General features: G+C 43.4%; 1 protein-coding gene across 1 annotated transcript in view; it reads left to right on the forward strand.

Annotated features, from left to right (window-relative positions):
• The window catches only part of Mlxip (MLX interacting protein), a 54,917-nt gene that overhangs the window by 16,055 nt on the left and 15,851 nt on the right, over positions 1-23,011 (forward strand). The gene's annotated exons all lie outside the window — the stretch shown is intronic.

The following is a 23,011-nucleotide window of genomic DNA, read 5'->3' on the forward strand; positions in this document are numbered from 1 at the left end:
CGGGTATATCCCCTCAGGACTCCCTCAGCATATACCTGACTCTGCACATTCACTTTTGCAGCCCACCTTGAATAAGTTTCTTAGGCTTTCCAACTGTTTCCTCTTCTCTCTCTCTTTGATCTAATTCATAACAGTGTTGGCAACTAGCTCTATGATCTATAAGTGCCATACTTCTGCTTCTAAGATTAGAATAGCATTTGTTTTTATCAGAGATGGAGCGCCTTCTCTGCCGAGACATGTTCACTAAAAGCCAGGGAGCTTTTCTCAGCTTAGACACTTACTTTGGAATCTGCCTGCATTTTCAGGCCTCTTTCCAGACTTAACACATCATTATTTCTCTGTGTCAGTAGTATTTTATTTTTATTTTTTAATTTATTTTTTAATGACACAGGGCCTTAACATTGTAGCTCATACTGATCTGAAACTCACTGTGTAGTCCAGGGCTGTCTTAAAACTTGGCAATCCTTCTGCCTCAGCCTATCCACTACTGAGATTATAGGTGTGAGCCACCAACCCAACCACCGTAATTTGTAATGTTAGGGTAACTTTTTAACTTTAAGAGATGGCACAGTGGCCAGGTGGTGGTGGCACACACCTTTAATCCCAGCACTTGGGGGGCAGAGGCAGGTGGATTTCTGAGTTCGAGGCCAACCTGGTCTACAGAGTGAGTTCCAGGACAGCCAGGACTACACAGAGAAACCCTGTCTCGAAAAACCAAAAAAAAAAAAAAAAAAAAAAAAAAAAGAGAGAGAGAGATAGATGTCGCAGTGGGTAAATACTCTTGCTGTCAGGCTCGACAGCTGAGCTTGATTTCTGGGATCCTCCTGGTGGGAAAACTGGCACCCCAGGGTTGTCCCCTGACCTCTGTAGGCACTGTGGCATGTGAATGAGGGCATGAGTGCACGTGACACACAAAATGAAAAGATACACATTTAAAAGCCCCCCTTTTTCTTTTAAACTGAATTTTTATTTTACTATTGAAAATTTAGAAACCATGGACATAGATTTTTAAAACTAAAAATTGGAACACTCAGGGATAATCTCTCACCTCCCCAGTGTTTATCCTTCTACACCTTGTTTTAAAATTGTTTTTGGCATGCTGAGTGCACACTCTTTTTCTTCTTAGCAGATTGTGAATACTTCTCCAAGTCCCCAGTTGCTCATCAGCAATATTTTCAGTGGGATCTCATTGTGGGATGTGTTATTATTTATTTAATCTCTCTGTTGATCCTTGAATATTTTTATGTAGTGCTCCAGGGCCCCTGGTGTTTTGTTTGGTCTTGTTTTTTTTTGTTATTGTTATTGTTTTTTTTTTTTTTTTTTTTTTTGGAGAAAAGATATCATATAGCCCAGCCTGGCCTTGAATTATGTAGCCAAGGATGGTCTTGATCCTTCTGCCTCTATCTCCTTAGTGCTCAAATTACAGACATTTGCCACCTCTTTCAGCTGGGCCCTGTTATATCAATCCCTGCTGGAGTTGGCTCCAGTCTCTGAAATGTCCTCTGCCTCCCTTCATCCTGGTGGGACCCTTTACTCTGAGAACATTTTGGCAGTGCCCTCTGTCACCACATTAGGCACTCTCCTTGTCACCCACCCCACCCTCATTAGGGCAGCTGTGTGTGTGTGTGAATAGTGATTTCAGCTACACCGCTGTATAGGGCTTCTTCTGTGCCCTCTGTTTCTTATTTGAAAGCTTCTCGTATTTTTCATGTATGTCCCTGCAGTTGGCAGAGGGCCCAGGGACAATTGTGCCCTATTGTGCTCTGAAGGCTGACAGACCCCAGAGGCATTGGCAGCAATGTCTTTGGCCATGAGTGCTGTCCCTTGGTCTTTCATTATCTAGAGGCAGAGAGGAGGGGCAAGGGTTTGATGAAGAGTGTGGTTGCTCAGTGGGTACCGAGTAGGTAGCTCACCTGTGCTGTTGGCTTACTGTAGATACTTGTTCTGGAGAGTTCCAGGCTGCTCACTGACTGATTCAGGGAAGGAAGAGCTGACTGATCTCTGAAACACCATTTAAACACTCTGTCAGGTAGATGCTTGAGATGCTGACTGGCCTCTAGCGTTGGCAGCCATCCTTATAGCTGCTTAAGGAGTTTCTGTGGTATTGACAGTTCTACCAACAGCTCCGGGCAGAATACTGGGCAGAAGGCCTCTTGAGCAGACTTTAATTAGTTGTTTGACTTGCCCCATATTGAAGTGGGGACCCAGGGAAAGGGTCAGAATTCAGGTGTCTGTGTCCTGCTATTGTTGTTTTTGACTTCTTGATGAGGGCTTAGCAAATGTTCACTTAGAATGGCCCTTGTTTACTGAACAGTTTGCCGCTACCCTTCAGTTTTGGGTGTGAGTGCTCTTTTCTTGGCAACACTAAGAGTCAATCGGCTTCACACACTGTACCGCTGAGCTCCACCCCAGTCACACATGCAGGGCACACTGTACTGCTGAGCTCCACCCCAGTCACACATGCAGGGCACACTGTACCGCTGAGCTCCACCCCAGTCACACATGCAGGGCACACTGTACCGCTGAGCTCCACCCCAGTCACACATGCAGGGCACACTGTACCGCTGAGCTCCACCCCAGTCACACATGCAGGGCACACTGTACCGCTGAGCTCCACCCCAGTCACACATGCAGGGCACACTGTACCGCTGAGCTCCACCCCAGTCACACATGCAGGGCACACTGTACCGCTGAGCTCCATCCCAGTGTCCACTGTTGAAACCCATGCTTTTCCCAATGGAAGCCCTAACAGAGATCATTAGAGCACACCTTTAATCCCAGAGCTCTAGAGGCAGAGGCAAGTGGATCTCTGCGAGTTCAGGGCAGCCTAGTCTACATAGCAAGCTCCAGGCCAGCCAGGAGTACATAGTGAGACCCTGTCTCATGGAAAAGAAAAAGGACAGCTGTGCTATGGGAAAATCTGCCTTCAGAACAGCAAAGAACACACTTCTAAGTCAGCTGAGTATTGTCCTTGATGTTGTCCTTGCACAGTACCTGAGAGCAGGTGAAACTTACCTGTGCCATGCACAGCCTCCCCCAGCTACCTGTAGATTGCAGTGGTGCAGGTGTGGCTGCCATGTGTGACCACCTGCGTCTTCCTAGATAAGTTTGTTTGCTTATCTTTGTTGCTGTGCCCGTTGCTGGCTCCTTGGTGCTCTGGGTGTATTTGAAGTCCAGGAGGTTGACAATCCCATTGGTAAAGTGGGGACACAGTGAGCAGAAGAGGGTGTGGTGTGAGAAACTCTGTAGTCTGCTTTTCTTCCTCAGTCTCCAGAGGGAATTCTGTTTTGTGTCTTAACAAATCCCAAAGCAGATCTGTAAGGCCTTATAGAGATGGAGAGTACCATCACAAGTTGAGAGCACACATCAAGGTCTTGAATGTGCTTCCCTCCCAAGTGTATGCAACGTATTGGAAACCGTAATGTTTTGGCCCTTTGCTTCCTCTTGGCTTGGATGATGAAGAATTTATCTGCAAGTCAGATTTTATGTGTCCTGGGAGCTTGAGAAGGGCTTCTGAGTTAGGAGATAGTGCATAATAGTCAGTTGTGCTGATGTGTCATCTCCAGAGGGCAGTTGGAGGCCTCCTCATGTGGGTTGGCTAATGTTGGTTTATGTGCATAATTTGTTTTCCTCTTTTTTAGCATGATGTCTCAAAGTCACGGGGACTAGAGGATAGAAATCAGGAGGGGAGGGCAGGTTTTTCAACCAGCTCTTGTTGGCTGTTGCAATCTCCTGACAAAGCCACTATTGTTTTGAATCAATTGCCAGTTGGTTTGGTTTGAATTGCTCTGGTGCCCTGAAACTTGCTTCTTTTTTTCTACTTTTGCTGCCACTCTTCCTGGGGCATGTCTGGAGCAGGGAGGACCTCCAGTTGCATAGGGAGAGCACTATTTCCGTTGCCATCCTAGAGCAGACTGCTGTGGCTGGTCCTCTTAGTCATCCCAGTACCATCTTGTACCATGGCTGGGCTATAGCCAGCGTTGCCACTTAGTAGTGCCCGTGAAGCATCACATTTTCAGGAATCATGCTGCCTGATGGTGGCTTTGGCCTTACTTGGCACTGGCCTGCTTCATGCAAGGACCACCTGCTCTGGCATGGCTCTCTGCTTGCTGTTGCCACTGCCACAGCTGACCTCCCAACCAGCTTTTTGGCCTGATGCCTGTCCCTATCTTGTGTACATGTTTCAAGCTACAGAGGTAATCAGCGAAAGCCAGGAATTCCTCTGGCTGAGCTCCCGAAAGGCAAAGAGTGAACCTCAGAGCTTCCCTCATTTGGTTTCTGAGTTAACTTGAGAATGCATTTTCTCACCCCCACCCCTCTGTGCAGTCTCATGTCTCAGATCTAACTCTAGACCTTTGGGAACTCCCAACCTCAATGAAGGAGAACATCAAGAACTATGTTGGGTGGAGGTGGCCATCTAGGACAGTATTGTAGGTACCAGGTTAAGATGTTCTTGGTGCATTAGAATTACTCACTCTTCAAGTGCATTATATTATACACTGGGTTCTGAGCAGCTAAGGAGAAAGTACATTGTGGGAAAATTTGTATTTAAGACTTTTGTCTCAGATAGCCAAGTTAAAAGTGCTTCTCTTTTTCAGAGTTTCCTAAAACCCCAAAGGTGGGAGTGGAGTACGTAGCAGCGAAGCTAAGTGGCAGAGAGGATGTAAAACAGCCGTCTCTACGGCCTAACTGCTATCCAGAGACAGGTTCTGGAATCACATCACAGTTTGATATAAGGGACATAGAGAAATCTTAAAAGTAGATTACAAATGTGTAACCTAGGTGTGTTGGCCCAAACATGTGGGGAGGCTGAGGCAGAAGAGTCTACTAACTTCAGGACCTTATTTCCATCCCATGAAATAAAGAAGTTGCCAGGCAGTGGTGGTGCAGCACTTGGGAGCCAGAGGCAGGAGGATCTCCTAGTTTTAGACCATCTAGTCTATACAGTGAGTTCCAGAAAAACCTTGTCTCAAAAAGCAAACACAAAAAACAAAGACGTTAAGTAATACTGAGTAGGGTATCCTTAATCCCAGAGCTTGAGAGATACAAGCAGGAGGATCAAGAATTCAGAGTCATCTTTCTACTACAAAGCAAGTTTGAGGCTAGCCTGGGTTACATGAAATTCTGTCTCAAAACACCTACTATTAACAAAAAAGGGTTTTTCCTAGGTCATTGCTTTGAGTTCTGTGTATTAAAGCTGGATTACTATTAAAATATGTTTGCAAGATGGCTCAGTGGGTGTTTGCTGCATGTCTTAGTCAGTGTCCTGTTGCTGTGGAGCAAAAACCATGACCACAGCAACTCTTATAAAGGAAAGCATTTAATTGAGACCTTGCTAACAATTTCAGAGGCGTAGTCCATTATCATTATGGCACAGAGCATGGTGCTGGAGAAGTAGTTGAGAACTACACTCTGGACTGTAGATGTGGAGTGGGGTGGCGGTGTACTGGGATCCTGGCTTGGACTTTTGGAACCTCAAGCCCACCCCTAGGGACATTCCTCTTTTAACAAGGCCACACATCTTCCAACAAGGCCATACTTCCTAATACTTCTCAAATAGTGCCACTCCCTGGTGACTGAGCATTCAAATATATGAGCCTATGGAGGCCATTCTTATTCAAACCATGGCATTACACAAACCTAGTGACCTGGGGTCAATCTTTAGAACAGTGGTTCTCAATGTGTGCTTCTCCATTGCTTTGGAGATTAAACAATCCTTTCACAGATGACATATCAGGTATCTTGCACATCAGACACTTACTACGATTCATAACATTAGTAAAATTATAGTTATGAAGTAGTAATAAAACAGTTTTATGGTTGAGGGTCACCACAACATGAGGAATTGCATTAAAGGGTTGTAGCATTAGCAAGGATGAGAACCACTGCTTTAGAACCTATCAATATAAAGGCAGAAGGGGAGACACAACCCCATAGAGTTGTCTTCTGACCTCCACATGTGTACTGTGGCATTCCACCCTCTCCGTGAACATCATGCACTGGTAGATGTACACATATAGTAATAAATACATTAACACAATTTAAAAATATGCTTGTAAAATACCTCATGTTGCCTTATTAAAGGAGCAGTGTGTGCGTGCGTGTGTGTGTGTGTGTGTGTTACCAGTATCTTAGTTACTGTTCTATTGCTGTGAAGAGACACCACGACGAAGGCAATATGTAGAAGAAAGCATTTAATTGGAGGTTTGCTTACAGTTTCAGAGGGTTAGTCTATGATCATCATGGGGGGACTTGGCTGGCGGCAGGCAGTGATGACTCTGGCAGTAGCTGGGAGCTTACATCTTATCCATAGTTGGGGGTGGGCAAAGCCCACTCCCAGTGATATACAATTCCTCCAACAAGACCACATTCCCTAACCTCCCTAAACAGTCCACCATTTAGGGACTCAAACCTATGAGCCTGTGGAAGCCATTCTCATTTGAAACAGCACTGCCCGTTTCAGATTACTCTTGTGCTGTGGTCTGTGTTTGTTTGAGCTAGGACCTCACTGTGCAACCCAGGCCAACTTCAAATTCTTAATCATTCCGCCTCCATCTCACAAACTTTGGGATTATAGACTTGCCTGGCTCACATTTAACTTGGTTTATATTGTTTGGTCATCTATTTATTTATTCATTTTAGAGACAGGGACTCAAGTTGTAGCCTTGGTTGGCCTGGAACTCACTATTTAGACCAGTCTGGTCTCAACCCCAGAGATCCTCTTGTCTCTGCCTCAGTGCTTGGCTAGGTTTGTTGTCAACCTAGGCAGGGTCTCGTGTGTCCCAGGCAGGTCTTGTTCTTACTATGAGGATGATCTTGAGGTCATGATCTTCCTGTCTACATCTCCCAAGTGATGGGATTATAGGTGTCTGCCACCATGTCTGGGGACAAACCAAGAACTCTGTGCATGTTTGGCAAGCACTCTTCCAGTTGAACTGTACGCCAGCCCACAGCGAATCATTTTTAATGGGACACAGATCTCACATGCATAATAGTCTTCACTGCTTTCTTCAACACACTGAGTGCAATGCAACTTATTTTCAAAAACTAGTGCTATGTTCGAATCCCGCTCTGTCCCGTGCGTCTCTGCCCGAGTCTCATGGGGAAAAAAAACCATAGTGTTATTAATGCATGTATCATTGCATGCCACAGTGTGTGTGTGTGTGTGTGTGTGTGTGTGTGTGTAGGCAAAAACCTTCATCTGCTGCACCATTTCAGCAGTCTCATAAGTTACAATTTTTTAAAAATAATAATTAAAATTGTTGTGGTGTTGAGGATAGTGCCCAGGATCTCAGTCTTGCTGGCACTCTTACCTCTGACCACTGGCAACCCCTCAGCCTCTGTATTTTGTTTTTTGAAACAGGGTCTAATATAGCTGAGTACTGTATTTTTGTTTGGTTGTTTGGGTTTTTTTGTTTTGTTTTTGTTTTGTTTTCAAGACAGAGTTTCTCTGTGTAGCCCTGGTTATCCTGGCACTTGATTTGTAGACCAGGAATCCTCCTGCCTCTGCCCCCCAAGTACTGGGATTAAAGGCATATGGCACCGTCACCCAGCTACTAAGAAGTATCTAAACTGATTTTTCTTCCTCTTCCAGTTACTGAGATTGTAAGTATTTTCCTAGTAAAACTGAATCCAGAGGCCTATTTCTGATTAGTGTGTACTGTATTACTGTATTATTGTGTACTGTATTATTTATCTTATCTGAGAGTGAGAATTCTGTTTTATGTCCATGTTCGGTTGTACAACACGCCTATGTGTGGAAGCCTGTGTGTTACTCAGTTGATCTATTCCATATTTTTTAATTAAATTAAGTATTATTATATGTGTGCATGTGATTTATGTGTGGATACAGATACATGTGTTATGCTGCACATGTGTAGGTGAGAAGGCAACTTGTGGGAGTTGTTCTTTCTTTCTACCAGGGGTTTCAAGGGTCAAGCTCAGGTTGTCAGGCTTATGTGGAGTTTTCTCTGTTGAGCTCTCTCTCAGAGCCTCTGTATTTTTGAGACAGGGTCTTCAGAGCCTCTGTATTTTTGAGACAGGGTCTCTTTTTGAACCTAGAGGTCACTAGTTGAGGAACACTTGCTGGCCAGTAGGCTCCAAGGATCACCTGCCTCTGTTTCCTCTAAGCTGGGATTTCATCATGTTCCATCATGATGGCTTGCTTTCGTGGATACTGGGGGTCCAAACTTAAGCCTTCATGTATGGATGACAAGTACTTTGTAATGGCGCCATCTCCCTACTCCCCTATTAGGGTAGTTTCTATTAACTCTCCACTTTTAAGATGTATGCACTTCTGTGTGCAGTGATCCCAGACACATGCTGAGCGTGTCTCCTCAGCCCTCTGTGTCACACCTCTCCTCCTGGTTTTCAGAAGCCCATCTCTTCCAGGCTGCTGTTGGCTCCACTGCAGTGAGTTCACAGCTTGCTCTCTTTGTGTCTAGAGTCATCCATATGTTGTTGGTTTGTACTTGTTAAATTGAATGTAAAATAGGGATAAGTAGCTTAGTGAGGGCTTAGAAACTGAGTCAAGTTCACAGACCTTGATCATCTATCTTGAATTACTTTTGCTTGCTTGTGCATAGTTGTGAGACAGTGCCTCTTTTCTGGAATAATTCACCTAATTCAAAGCCACCTAATTCAAAGTATTAACTGTTATTGTCTGTGTGATAGAGATGATTACACACACACACACACACACACACACACACACACACACACACACACACACACACGAGAAAGGGCAACAACACTGAAGAAACAAAAATTCAAGTGTGATCTTCTGAAATGAGAATTTCTAGAAGGAAATCTTTTTGTGGAGACTTTTTATCCACTGGCCACCATGTCTTAGTTAGGGTTTTATTGCTGTGAAGAGACACCATGATCATAGCAACTCTTATAAAGGAAAACATTCAATGGGGCTGGCTTATAGTTTCAGAGGTTTAGTCCATTATCATGGCAGGTAGCATGGCAGCATGCAGTCTGTCTTCATGTGGATGACAAGACCATAGGTCAGTAAAGATGGCGGATGAATGGTTGTATCTGAAGCCCATGGGATGGTGCATGGTCTCCTAGAGAATACTGGCAGCAGGTCTCTGTATTCTTTCTTCTATCCCACCCAGCTTTCTATCTTTGTAGCTGGACTAAGTGGTGCTGGGTGAGGCACCTCACAGAGATCTACCTGTTTGACATTTTCTTGCCACAAAAGCTAGCGTAGTGCTGGTGCTGAGGGCACAGTGCCAGGAAACCCTCACTTTCAGGTTCTGTCCAAGAGCTGAGGGTTTGTCAGCCTGCTGCTTTTCTTCTCTGGTGGAGTATGGATTTCTAATAAACAAGAAAGACATCCTGGGCTCATTCCGTTTCTGCCTTGGCTACAGTTGTGCAGATGTTTTTTAATTGTGTCCTAACAATTCTGGAGGGCATGATAAGTGTCACCTGGGAGCATGAATTCTTGCTCTGAGACCCTGGTGTGCTCCAGATGGAACAGCCAGTTTGCTCTAACTGTTGTCATCTGTGAAATCTGGTGCTCATAAGCTCAAGTGAAATTCAGAAAGGTTGGGTGTTTGCCCAGACCCTAGAGCTAGTGCTACAGTGGGGACACTGGTGACCCTCCTCCTCTCTTTCCACTAGCCACAGATGACAGTGTGATTGATTCTGAAGTATTTTCTGATTAGAAAAGCTGCCTCTTGATCCTGGTTGGAAGATACCCTTTTCCCTGAGTGAAGGCTGTCCTGACTGAGGTTCTGCTGATAGGTGAGGTGGGTTTTCAGGACATGAAGGCAGGCTCAGTGACTAGATCAGGTCCCTGCCAGGCCTGGGACCATGGACTTTAGAGTTGTCAGATAAACTCTTCTGTAGGTTGAGGAACTGTACTGGCCAGTAAACCACACAGAGCTGCAGAGACTGCAATAGAGACTCCACTGAAAGCCATAATGGTGCATGCCTGTATTCCCAGCATCCCAGAGGCAGAGGCAGAGAGGCAGAGGCAGAGAGGCAGAGGCAGGAGGATCACTGCAAGTTTGATGCCAGCCTGGTCTTTACACAGCAAATTTCAGTGTAACCACATTTACATAGTGAGACCCTGTTTCACTATGGTTTTTGGGAAAGTCTGAGAATGTGAGTTCAGACCCACAGCACTCACAAATCTGGAGGCAGCTATGTGCAACTGTAGTCCCAGCACTGAGAAGGGAGACAAGAGGATCCCTGGAATTCTGTGGTCAGCCAGGGTAGCTAAATTGGTGAACTCTAGGTTCAGTGAGACACTTTCTCAAAAAAAGCAAACTTTTCTTCTTATGAAATAGCTATTTGTACTAGCTAATAGCTTATGTAACAACTGATTGTATTAGCTATTAAGATGAGAAATACCTGTTATTGTTAATAATATCCAAAGGTTCAAATTATAATTGAGATATGATGATAAATTGGACCTCAGCTTACTTCTACTTCCTACTGCTGTTTGGAATTTGTTGAAAAGGAAGCAGTTTAGGATAGCAGCCAATTCTCAGACGCATATGGAACAGAAGTCATCTCTAGCATGCTGTAGAGGACTCATGTGGGGGGATGGGGTGGGTAGGTGATGTTTTAAGACATTTAAATATAGTCCAGGATGGGCTTGAACCCCTCATCCTCTTGCCTCTTCTCCCAAGAGCTGGGGTTACAGATTTGTGCCACTGTGTCTAGCTAGTAAAGACAGGTTTTATTGGAATTTTGAATTGTATGAGGAAGGCAGTACAAGGTTGTATGGTTGCTTGCTCTGCTGAATTGCTCTCTTCCGAGATAGTCAAAAGGCTGTGGTTAGGGTGTCATACACCCATCTAATACATTTTTGTTTAATATTAGTTGGTATGACCTACCCAGCCACCCCTACTTGTTTGTGAGGTTTGTTCCTCCTCCTCCTCCCCCTCTTCCTCTTCTTCTTCCTCTTCCTCCTCTTTTTTCCTCCTCGTGTTTTTGCAGCATTCTTGCTGCTTAGCTTAGGCTGGTCTGGAACTTTCTAAGTAAACCAGACTGGCTTTGAACTGGTGGCAATCTGTGCCTCTGCTTTCTGAGTACTGAGATCACAGGGTGTGCCACTGTGCTTGGCTCATTTGTGTTCCTTATATCCAGCATCTCTCCGGAGTGTACACATTCAGATTCTTAAGGTTGGAGAGCAAATTGAATTCTTGCTTGTCTAAAAAGAGAAAGCCATTAGAAGCCTATTTATAGACTTGGCTACCTGGGGAGTGTTACTTTATCCTTGAGACTGATCAGTCAGTTTCAGATTTCCCTTACAGCTAAGTAGGTTATGGAGCTGGCAGACGGAGACTCAGAAATGATAGCAAGAACATGCTAGTTTCATAGGAGCTCAGAAATATTTTGTATCAGTTGGAGTCTCCTAGGGGAACAGAACTTATTTTTTAAGTGGTTTAGAGCCTGTGGTTCAGCTAGTCCAACAATGGCTGTCTACCATGGAAGGTCCAAGAATCCAGTAGTAATTCAGTCTACAAGACTGGATGTCTCAGCTAGTCTTCAGTGTATGTCAGAATCCTGAAGAAGCAGACTGTAATGTCAGTGAAGAAGTGGACTTGCAAGAAAGAGCAAGTAGACAAAGAGAGCTAGCTTCCTTCTTCCATGTCCTTTATATAGGCTGCCAGCAGGAGGTGTAGCCCAGATAAAGGTGCCTTAAAAGATCCAGATTAAAAGTGGATTTATTTAAGGGGAAAAGAAAAGCACTTGGGCTGGAGAGATGGGTCTACAGTTTTGAGTGCTGACTGCTCTTCCTGAGGTCCTGAGTTTAATTCCCAACAACCACATGGTGGCTCACAACCATCTGTAATGGGATTGGATGCCCTCTTCTAATGTGTCTGAAGACAGCTACAGTGTACTCATATACATAAGATACATCTTTAAGCAAGCAAGCAAACAAACAAACAAACAAGCAAGCAAAGCAAAGCCCTTACAGGTGTACCTAGCCACTTGGATTTTAGTTAATTCCAGATGTAGTTAAATTGACAACCAAGACTAGCCATCACAGTTTCCAAGCATGACTTCTGTCTGTTACTTTTTGTAGCTGCTTTCTCTCTGCAGTGTGCTTTGTTCCTGGACTTACTGTCTTTATGAGCCAGGTAACTGGCACTGGGTGAAAGTTTTCATTATTACCTAAAAGTTAACTTTAACCCCAGTGGAGAATTCGTCACAGTACTAAATACATAGAGTCTGTGGTTCAGCCTTGCCATTCCCAAGAGGATGGCGGTTGACTTATCATCCATGTGGGGCTGTATTGAACACAATAAAATGGGATAGTACTGCAATTTGACCAACAAATGATTTGACTTTTGCTTTGCTGGTTTCACTCACTGACATTTTGTTTTTATATTTTAAAGTATTATGAAAGCAATTGTGATTGGAAATGTGAAGGGCATACTAAAAAACTTTTAAAAAACCAAACATACATATGTATGTCCTGGAAATAGAAGCAATACTGTCTAACAGACAAAAGAGACTAACGAGAATGGAGAGGGTGAGGAAGGGGGGAGAATGGGGTTGTAGGAGGAGCATGCTTAAAGTAAATGTATATGGACAGGAGAACATCCTTATGACGCCCAGTATTGTAGACAGTAAGTATAACACAGTTATAGCCAAAGAGCTTCAGACCCTCCCTCTCTCCCTTCCTCCTCCCTCCCCACATACACGCTAAGCAGGTTGTATGCTACTAAACCACGTCCTTAGTTTCTCTCTCCCTTTTCAGTAATTTTGGATACTCAAACTGGCTTTGAACTCCTATATTCAAACAATCCTGTCTCAATCTTCCCACTTGCAGAGAACACCTATGATACCACAGAGCCTAACAAGAATTTTCCTTCCTTCCTTCCTTCCTTCCTTCCTTCCTTCCTTCCTTCCTTCCTTTTTTCTTTCCTTCTTTTTTCCTTCCTTCCTTCCTTCCTTCCTTCCTTCCTTCCTTCCTTCCTTCTCTCCTTTATTAAATTACTGTGTATGCAGATAGTATATGTGTGAGTGTATGTTTGTGTGTATATGTGCATTTGGAGCACAGAGATTGCTATCAGGTTCCTTCCTAGAGTGGCTGGCCAGTGAGCTCCACACACCCAGAGCTTAGGATATATATGTGACACCATGTCCTGCTTTTTTCTGTGAGTGCTGGGGATCTGAGCACAGGTCCTCATGTTTGCACAGTAGACACTTTGCTGCCTGAGCAGTCCCCTATCCACTGCAGGATGAGTTTGCTTTTTAGACTTGACAATATGACCCATGCTCAAATAAAAAAAGTAGTAGTCAAGAATTCTAAATATAATTCTAATGTTATCTATGTCACAATGACTCCCAGGTACTGGGAATAAAGGCATCACCTCACATGATAAGATTATTATTACTTTATTTTTATTATTATTATTATTTTATTTGCTTTAGTTTATGTGAACCACATATGTGCAGGTGCCTGCAGAGGCCAGAAGATGGCAGCAGAGTCCCAGGAACTGGAATTAAACAGATGGTTGTCAGCTGCCTGATGTGGTGCTGGAGATTGAACTCTGGTCGTCTGAAACAGCAGTACAGGCTGTGTGTGTGTGTGTGTGTGTGTGTGTGTGTGTGTGTGTGTGTGTGTGTGTGTGTCGAGACAGAGCAGTACAGGCTCTTAACCACTGAGCTATTTCTCCACTCCATTATCAGCATGGTGGGAAGCAGGGCAGTATGCAGACAGACATAATGCTGGAGAGGCAGCTGAGAGTTCTATGTCTAGATCTGCAGGCAGTAGGGAAGAGAGAGAGAGAGAAAGAGAGAGGGGGGAGGGAGGGAGAGAGAGAGAGAGAGAAGGAGAGAGAAGGAGAGAGGAGAGAGGGAAAGGGAGAGAACGAACACTTGAGCCAGCTACTGGGTATAGTTGGGCTTCTGGAACAAGGCCACACTACTTTAATAAGGTCATATCTCCTAATCCTTCTAAGTAGTGACATTCCCTAATGACTGAGTATTGAAACATATGAACCAATGGGAACCATTCCTATTCAAAACACCATAGGAGTTTCATATGTGCTTGTAGAAGTGCTATGAATTAATAGGGGTAACTGAGACAGTCAGCTAGGCACTCAGAAGTTAGTTTGTGAACTCTATAAAGAACTGAGTTAAAGCTGGGCATGTGGTGCATGCCTGTATTCTCAAGTACTCAGAAAACTAAGGTGGTAGGATGGCTGCAAGTCTGAGGCCAGCCTAGGCTACTGAGGGAGATACTGTCATAAACCAACATGAAGAGACAAAAAGAACCACAGTGATTTCCTTTCTTTCCATTAATCAGAATTAAATGTAAAAATTATTATCGTTAAAAACATGTTCTCTAGAGCAGGTGGTTTACACCTGTAGTCCTAGCAGCACTCTGGAGGCAGAGGCAGGAGGATCTTTGGGAGTTTCAAACCAGCTTGGTCTACATAGTGAGTTCTAGGCCAGCAAAGGCTGCTTAGTGAGACCATGACTCAAACAGAACAAAAACAGCCCATATGTTCAATTGTCATAAGCAATGGGCGCTTCCAGAAATGGGCCCAGGTGAGTATGTGGGAAGGCGTGTGGATGGAGATGCAATGTTGGATCAAGAGGGGAGTCCTGAATGACTTACTAATTGGCTAGGAGTCACTGATTCAAGCATGATTCCTCTTTTGGTCATTCTACCAGTTAAAATCCACATGTATCCAAGAGTTAATACAAAACCATATAGCCATGAACACACTGAAAGGAAGCCACTCATGGCTAATGCATACAATCTCAGCACTCAGGAGGAAGATCTAGAGTTTAGGGTCATCTTTAATTACACAGTGAGTCTGAGGCCAGCCTGAGCTATAGGAGACCTTCTCTCAAAACAAAACAAAGCAAAACTGAAAATCAATAAAAGGAAGTACTAAAAAGTAGAAGTTTTAAAGTATGACAGAAAAATAAAAAACATTAAAGTATTTGAATTTTTTGCTTTTTAGCTGCACCTCTGGCACATTTCTAGGAAGTATTAAGTGTTAAGAGCTACATCCTACACAGGTATAAATACTGGAATATTCATCACAACATTGCTGATAGTAGCAATATTGTTCATATAAGCCTCTGTCTATAGGGAAGTTGTTAAATAGACTAACAAATTTGTAGATAGGACTATTCTATAACTGATAAAAGATTGTTTATTGGCATAGTAAGATAGGAGATACAAGTGAAAATTGGGCTACAAAACCAATGTATGAACTAAGCATTATGCATCTCATCAGGATTGCCAAGATTGATGCCAGCTTGGGCTGCATAAGGTGTTCCACACTAGCCAGGGTTACATAGGGACACTGTCTCAAAAAGCGAAACAAAATAATTCCAAGCTACCACACCACACACAATCAATAACAACAAAACAAAGTATTATTTCTTATGTTTAAATGCGTTTATTCATATACCTTTATCTGAATATATGTTCCCCTGTAAATGTGCATTATGAATCAACTGCAGAATTAGAGGGAGCAGTTCATAAGGCTGACTTTGGAATTGATTGATAGTCCTTGCTCCAAAATTTCCATGGGAAGTCATTTAGTTTGTCCTGTGGCTAAAGCCTCAGGCAAACACAGCACTCACATAAACCAGAATATTCCAAGCTCAGAATTCACTACCAAGAAGACTAACTAACTAACTAACTAACTTCCTTCCTTCCTTCCTTCCTTCCTTCCTTCCTTCCTTCCTTCCTTTTTCCTCTTCCTCTACATCCTTTCCCTCCTTCCCCTTCTTCCTCCTCCTCCTTCTCCTCTTCCTCTCCTTCCTCCTCTCCTTCCTCCTCCTCCTCTCCCTATTCCTCCTCCTCTCCCTCTTCCTCTTCTTCTTCCTCCTCCTCTTCCTCTTCTTCCTTCTCCTCCTCCTCTTCTTCTCCTTCTTTCTTCTTTCTTCTTCTTGAGGCTGGATCTTGCTTCACAGCTTAGGCTGTTTGAAAACTCACTGTGTAGCCCAGGCTGTCTCTGAATTTAGATGATCTTCCTGCCTCAGTCTCACCTACATTATATATACAGGCTCTATAACCATGCCTGACTTCTCTCTAAAATTTGAACAGTGTTATTTCTAGATTTACTTGTATTCCTTATAATATTTACTGTTGTTTGATATTTCTTTCGATGTGGTGTACAATATTCTTTCTTTTTTTTTTTTTTTAAGATTTATTTGTTTTATGTATGGGAGTACACTATAGCTGTCTTCAGACACACCAGAAGAGGGCATTAGATCCCATTATAGATGGCTGTGAGCCACCATGTGATGGCTGGGAATAGAACTCGGGATCTCTGGAAGAGCAGTCAGTGCTCTTAAGCGCTGAGCCATCTCTCCAGCCCCCAAAATATTCTTTAAAAATTAACAAAATTGAAAAGATGTCAAAAGATAAGCAGGGCAGTGGTGGCACACATATTTAGTTGTAGCACTTGGAAGGCAGAGGCAGGCCGTCTCTGAGTTCAAGGCCAGCCTGGTCTATAGAGTGAATTCCAGAATGGCCAGAGCTACACAGAGAAACCATGTCTCAAAAAACTAAAAATAAATGGTAAAAAAGAGATAAAAGTGAAAACTAATTTCTGGGCCAGCAAGATGGCTTAGTAGATGAAGGTGCTTGTTGTACAAGCCTGGTGACCTCAGATTGATGCATGGAACCCACAAAACTGTGGAAGGAGGGAACTGAGTCTACAGGGTTCTTGACCTCCAGGAGAATACCATGGCAAGTACATACCCACACAGCCACCCACATACACCATTCGAACACACAGTGATAAAATCTGAGGTGGGGGGAGGCTGGCAGTGGTGGCACAGGTCTTTAATCCCATCATTCAGGACACAAAGACAGGTGGGTTTCTGAACTCAAGGCTAGCCTGGCCTCCAGAGCTAGTTCCAGGACAGCCAGGGCTACATAGAAAACTTTCTTGAGAAAAGTAAATGATAAACAAACAAATAAATAGAGGCTATAAGATGGCACACTTAACAAACAGCTAAGTTTCCAATGGGGCAGGGGGCTGGGAGGGAGGCAGTAAAGACATGGAGATGAGCACTGGGTCTGATTATACAGTGTGCAGTCTTTTAAAGACAGCCAGAAACCTGGGCGGGCATGTTTGTGTACCTAGTTCAGTGAGGTAGATTTTCCTACTGTGCACAGGGACTTGGGTTAAATTACCAGCTCTGATAAAAGAGGAAGGGAAAAAAATCTAGGAGGAACGTTCGTAGAAACTTTACAAATGGTAATTATTACTATAATTTTACAAATAGAAAAAAGACTAACATCTCAGTGGATGGTGTAAAACTCTGTAGGGCACACACACACACACATGCTCTCACATGCACACATAAAACAAATCAATAAATGCTTATTAAAAAGCAAACACCTAGCCGGGCAGTGTTGGTGCACCCATTTAATCCCAGCACTTGGGAGGCAGAGGCAGGTGGATTTCTGAGTTCGAGGCCAGCCTGGTCTACAGAGTGAGTTCCAGGACAGCCAGGGTTATACAGAGAAACCCTGTCTCGAAAAACCAAAAAACCAAAAAACAAAAAAAAAAAAAAAAAAAAAAAAAAAAAAAAAAAAAGAAAGAAAAAAAAAGAAAAAGAAAAGAAAAAGAAAAAAGCAAACACCTTATTCCATCCTCCCCATAAATCAGAGAGCCTGTTTATAAATGAAACAGTTACATAGCTAAATACACAAGGTAGGTTTGTAATTTAAATCACAGTTATTTATTGTATGTCCGAGGGGTAGGATGTGTACCATTACAGAGGCAGGATCAGAGGTCAGCTTTCAGAACTCAGTTCTCTCCTTCTCTGTGAGTCCCAAAGATGATATTTGGGTCTTTAGGCATAGCAAATGCCTCTGCTTGCTGAGCCAGCTTTTAAGAAAGCATGTAAGTGAAGGTTTTAAAAAATGCTTTTGTTTTTTGTTTTGAGACAGGGTCTTATTACGTACCTGACTGGCTGGCTGTTTGTTCTGTGTGATCTATTCTGGCCTCCAACTCATGGTACTCTTCCTGTTTGAACCACCTCAGTGCTTGGTTTACAGGAGGAACTCTTGTTACACCCAGTCTTACAGAGATTGTATTAATCATGAAGTTCTTTAATAGATGATGCACATTAGATGAGTCCATCATGGCTCCCCACCCCACCCCACCCCACCTCACCTCCCAGTCTGGTTCTATCCCTATTCCAGAGTAATTAAAAGCACTAAGGGTTCATGTTTATTCTCCTGACACATAAGCCTCCCCTACCCCCCAACTGTAACTGAACCTAGAGTCTGTGCATGCTAAGAACATGCTCTGTCACTCAGCAGCACCTCCAGCAGGGACATCTGACTGTGGCTTTAAGTGACACTGAACTGTGAGTCCAGTTAGCTCCAGAATGTAATGTTTTAAATCCCAGAAACAGGAACTGCTCTTACTCTGTGCCAAACCCAGATTCCCCATATCTGCTTGTGGTCCACCCAGTGCTCCCACTCAGTGGATAGCTTTGCCATTTTGTTGTTGTGATTGTTGTTTGATTTTTTTCAAGACAGGGTTTCTGTGTGTAGCTCTGGGTATCCTGGAACTCCCTCACCAGGCTGGCCTCGATCTCACTGAGATCCGTCTGCCTCCACCTTCCGCTTTCCAAATACATGAGCCACCACTGCTAGCATCACATCGCCATTTTGTAGAAGGCCGGCAGCTCGTTTGATTTGTTCAGAAATGGACCGCTCTGCTTTCTAGGCACATATTCTTCCACTGGCCTCACAACCTGCTCCTCAAGCCACTCTGCTTTCTGCATTGGCTTAGAAGTGGTATGAGTCTGGGACAGTCTGTCTTCATGTGGATGACAAGACCACAGGTCAGTAAAGATGGCAAGATGAAGGGTGTAAGTGAAGCTATACACTAGCAAGGCAAACTTTGTCTAGTTTTTACTCTGGTTGCCATACATTTTGTGTTTGTGAAAATGTTAGTTTCCTGCTCTTTTTGCCTGAGGACAAACAGAAGTCTGCACAGATACATTAGCACCCAGGTGGGTGCTCCCACACAGCTGGTGCTCTCTCTCCCTGAAGTAGACTGGGTCTGGGATAGGGACCTTAGGTCTGTATTCCTGAGCCCTGCTGCCTCAGTCCTCAAACCCAACGTCTCCACAGCACTTTCACTTCAGTTTTAAAAGTAAAGATGCCAGGTGACCCCCAAGGAAGATGAGTTTCAGACACAGGAGTAGGTCCTGAAAGTGTCCCTGGCTTCTATAACAGGTCGTCTGCTGGAGAGGTGGCTACAAGGTGCCAGGGTGATTCTTGCATTACACTCATGGTAGCTAGTCCCCATGTCCTGACTCCTCAATGCCTCTTTGTCCCTCTTCAGCCTGTTAGTTTTGGCTCTGATAGCCTTTGGATCAAGGCCAGATCCCAAGACAAGCCAACAGAAATGACTCTGAAGCAGGAGTTGGAATACTGGAGGAGAGACAAGATGGGACATTATCCTTCTGCTCACTCTTTAAAGGCAGCATTTAATAACCACTATCTGCCTGTCTGGGTTTGTGCACAGAATTGACTCATTCACAAGTTTATATCTCTGAGTGTGTGTGGCTAATTGCCTTCTGTGATTAACTAGAGGGCCTTATGAGGTTGTGCCTGAACTTTTTTCTTATTTTCAAAAAATAACGCATTCCTAGTTAATTTTTATCCCCTCCCCTTTTGTATGTATGTGGAGAACTAGAGAGATGGCTTAGTGGTTAAGGGCTCTTCCAGCAGACTTGAGTGCAGTTCTCAATATCCACTCCAGGCAGCTCCAAGGAATCTGACTGTTGCAGACACTGTGTTTGTGTGTGTGTGTGTGTGTGTGTGTGTGTGTGCAGACACAGATACATACATAAGGCACTGTGTGTGTATGAACAGACACACAAATATACACATAAATAATTCTTAGAAACCAAGACATTTAAATGGACCCAGGGTTTAGTTCAGTGGAATTGTACCAGTGATCAGGTCAATTGTCAGTGTAGTTTAAAAACAGGAAGCCATGTTATATCATTCATTTCTTGTTGTTGTTGTTTTTTTCATTTATTTGTTTAACAATGCCTTGTATAATTTTTGCCTGTTTATCAGCATTATATATCATTACACATGTATTTTTTATTATCTCAGAATGTTCAATTTTGTAGATATACTTGTATTTTAATGAATCTCTTTTATTGAACATGGACTTCATTTCTAGCCTCTTCCTATAATTTAATTCCCCTTCTGGCTTTGTGCCCATGTTTGAATGAATTTGTGGAATTAATTCCTGCAGAAGAGATCTTGGCTTAAAGACACATGTAAAGTGTGAATAGAGAGTTGTCAGCTTGCACTTCAAGAAGACTCAGTTGATTTTGCCTGTTGTCCTTAATGCCAGTTCAATGATGAGACCTTTCTTCTCTGTCTCAACTGACTTGTAAATGCTTTTAGTTGTTAGCTGCTGTCTCATTGTACCTGAGAGAACACCTTAAGGGAGAAAGAATTGATTTTGGTGCAGGTCTTTCAGAGGTGTGGAGGGACATAGTGGAGCACAGTTCACCTCATCATGGCCAGGGAACAGAAGACAGACAAGAAGAAGTTGGGGACAAGGTCTTTCTGGGGTGTTTCTCCACTCTGCTTTCTTTCACCTAGGCCAGAGGTTCTCAGATGGCTGTGAGCCACCATGTGTTTGCTGGGGACCAAGCTCAGGTCCCCGGGAAGGGTAGCAAGTGCTCCTAACCCCTGAGCCATCTCTAGATACTTCCTCTGAATTTTCACAATCACTCAATAATGCCATCAGATTCTAACTATTTATCAATGGATTAATCTAGTGACTGAGATGGAGTCCTCAAGATCCAGTCAATTAAATGAAAAACCAATAATAAATAAATAAACAACAAACAAATAAATTAGCTTCTACCCACTGTGGCAGGAGCTTTGGGGCAGGTTGCCATGTCTTGCCACCATGACAATAATGGACTAAACCTCTGAACTGTTAGCCAGCCCCAGTGACATGTTTTCCTTATAAGAGTTATTATGGTCATGGTGCCTCTTCACAGCAATAGAAACCCTAACTAAGACAGGAACTGACTGCTAAATAGATACAGCAGTTTGAGGATGGAAAGGAAGGTTCTAGAACTTTATAGTAATGATTGTTACACAGGGTTGTGAATTTTAGTAGTGGCACAGAACATATTTTTAAATGTTTAAAATTAGAAATTTTGTAACATGTTTCAGCACACATATAAAAGGAAAAGAATTAATTTTTTAACTCATTTTTCACCCACACCCACATGCTGCTCTGTAGACTTGTAGCTGTTACTTTTGTTCTGACCTTTTCCACACACTGTCTCTTTCTGTAAACTTCGAGGACCCCGTCTTTACCTCTTGTAGTTAACAATTATATCATTAAGAACACAACAGGATATTTCATCTGTCTGTGATACTATATCTGCATGCCTTGGCTTCTGTGGCATTGGATGCTCTTCTGATTTGATGATTTGACTCTCAGCCACATGTTCACGTTGGATGGTTGCTCTAATATCCCCACTCCAGGACTTGTCAGTGAGTAGGTAGAGCAGCTCCTTACATAACAGACGGAGTAGGCAAATAACTCATTCCTAGGGTTCAGTAGCTATCAAATTCTACAGGACTTTTCCTCAGGAACCACCCAGCTTCTCCAGAGCAGGATGTGTGTTGGCAAAGCCTACCCACTGATTTTTGGGAAAACAGGAAGAGTTAGGAACTGGAAATCTCATATCAAGTATTCAGACTTATACTGAATCCCCCAGACTTAAAAAAACAAAAACAAAAAACAAAAACAAAACAAAACAAAAACCCAACTAGTAAATAAATAAGTAAATAAATAAATAAATAAATAAATGAGCTATCAGATGATGGTCAAAATATTATCTTTATTGCTGGTCACACTGAGGATAGAATTGTAAGTGAGTCACTGGCTGGGGCTTTTTTGCTTGTTTATTTGTTTGTTTTCCCATGTCCACGCTCCAGTAGACAAGCAGGGTGAGCATGAGCAGCTTGCTTCCCAAAGGCGAGGAGAGCAGGACCTGACCATCTGTGCCCGGTTCCCTTTATGTTGGTGACGCCCGTTCCACCTGGCTGTGAGACAGGGCTGGGGGTGCTTTACCAGTGGATATTCTTCCTGGGAGCATCAGGAACAGTGAAGAGATGATTCTGTTGAGTTGAACGATGAGTGGACCCAGAGCTATCTATAATCAGCAGCCTGTGCTCTCTCTTTTGGTGTCCTTTTGGAGAGAATGAGCAAGAAAGAGTCAGTGTCTAATTTACCCCAGTGAGCAGAATCCATAATCCAGTCCTGCGCTCCTGTGTTCTTGATTTCCCAGTGCTTTCTTTCTGAGGCTTGCACTTTAATTCTCATTTCAAAGCAGTCTCTTGCCAGACCACTGAAGAATTCATGGTTTGCTAACTCCATCCAACAAAATTTAAAGAGGGCCCTTTGTTGTCCTCTGAACTTCCTGTTTTGTGTCAGGAACCCTCCTTCTAGGAAGGGGGGCTAGGAGCAGAGTGTATGAGACTTCTTCATGGAAACCTTAAGCATGTGTTTTATAACTGGTTTAAAGCACTGGACCAGCAGTCCTAAAATGAGTAAGAGCTAGACGTCTCATAGGTTGGGGGCAGGGCTAAGTACTACCTGGCAGACGTTCCCTGTGGTCATGGCTATGACACACGAAGCATAAAGTTCAGAAGCGTGAGGTGGAAGAAGCTTCCAGATACTGGAACAGTGATCTTACAAGTTCTCTTTAGTATTTCTGGTTCTGTTTTTAAAGAAGGCTTATAGCTGGAGTGTCTGAAAGATGTGTTCTTGTAGATCAGTGTGGGAAGCAGAAACCTGATCAGAGGCTTTTGGGTACCTTGTTTTTGTGTCTTCTCACAGAGTGACTGCCTTTGCCGCCGCCTTATGGGGTCTTTTAAAGTAGCTTTTTTCTTAGCTTTCATGGTCTAAGAAGGACGTCTACACACGTAGCCCCTCTTCTCTCTGGAAGGTGCCAGAGAGCCCATTAGGAAAGACATGGACAGACTTTT

Source organism: Arvicanthis niloticus, chromosome 24 (genome assembly GCF_011762505.2).
Source record: "Arvicanthis niloticus isolate mArvNil1 chromosome 24, mArvNil1.pat.X, whole genome shotgun sequence".
NCBI classification, from domain to species: Eukaryota; Metazoa; Chordata; class Mammalia; order Rodentia; family Muridae; genus Arvicanthis; species Arvicanthis niloticus.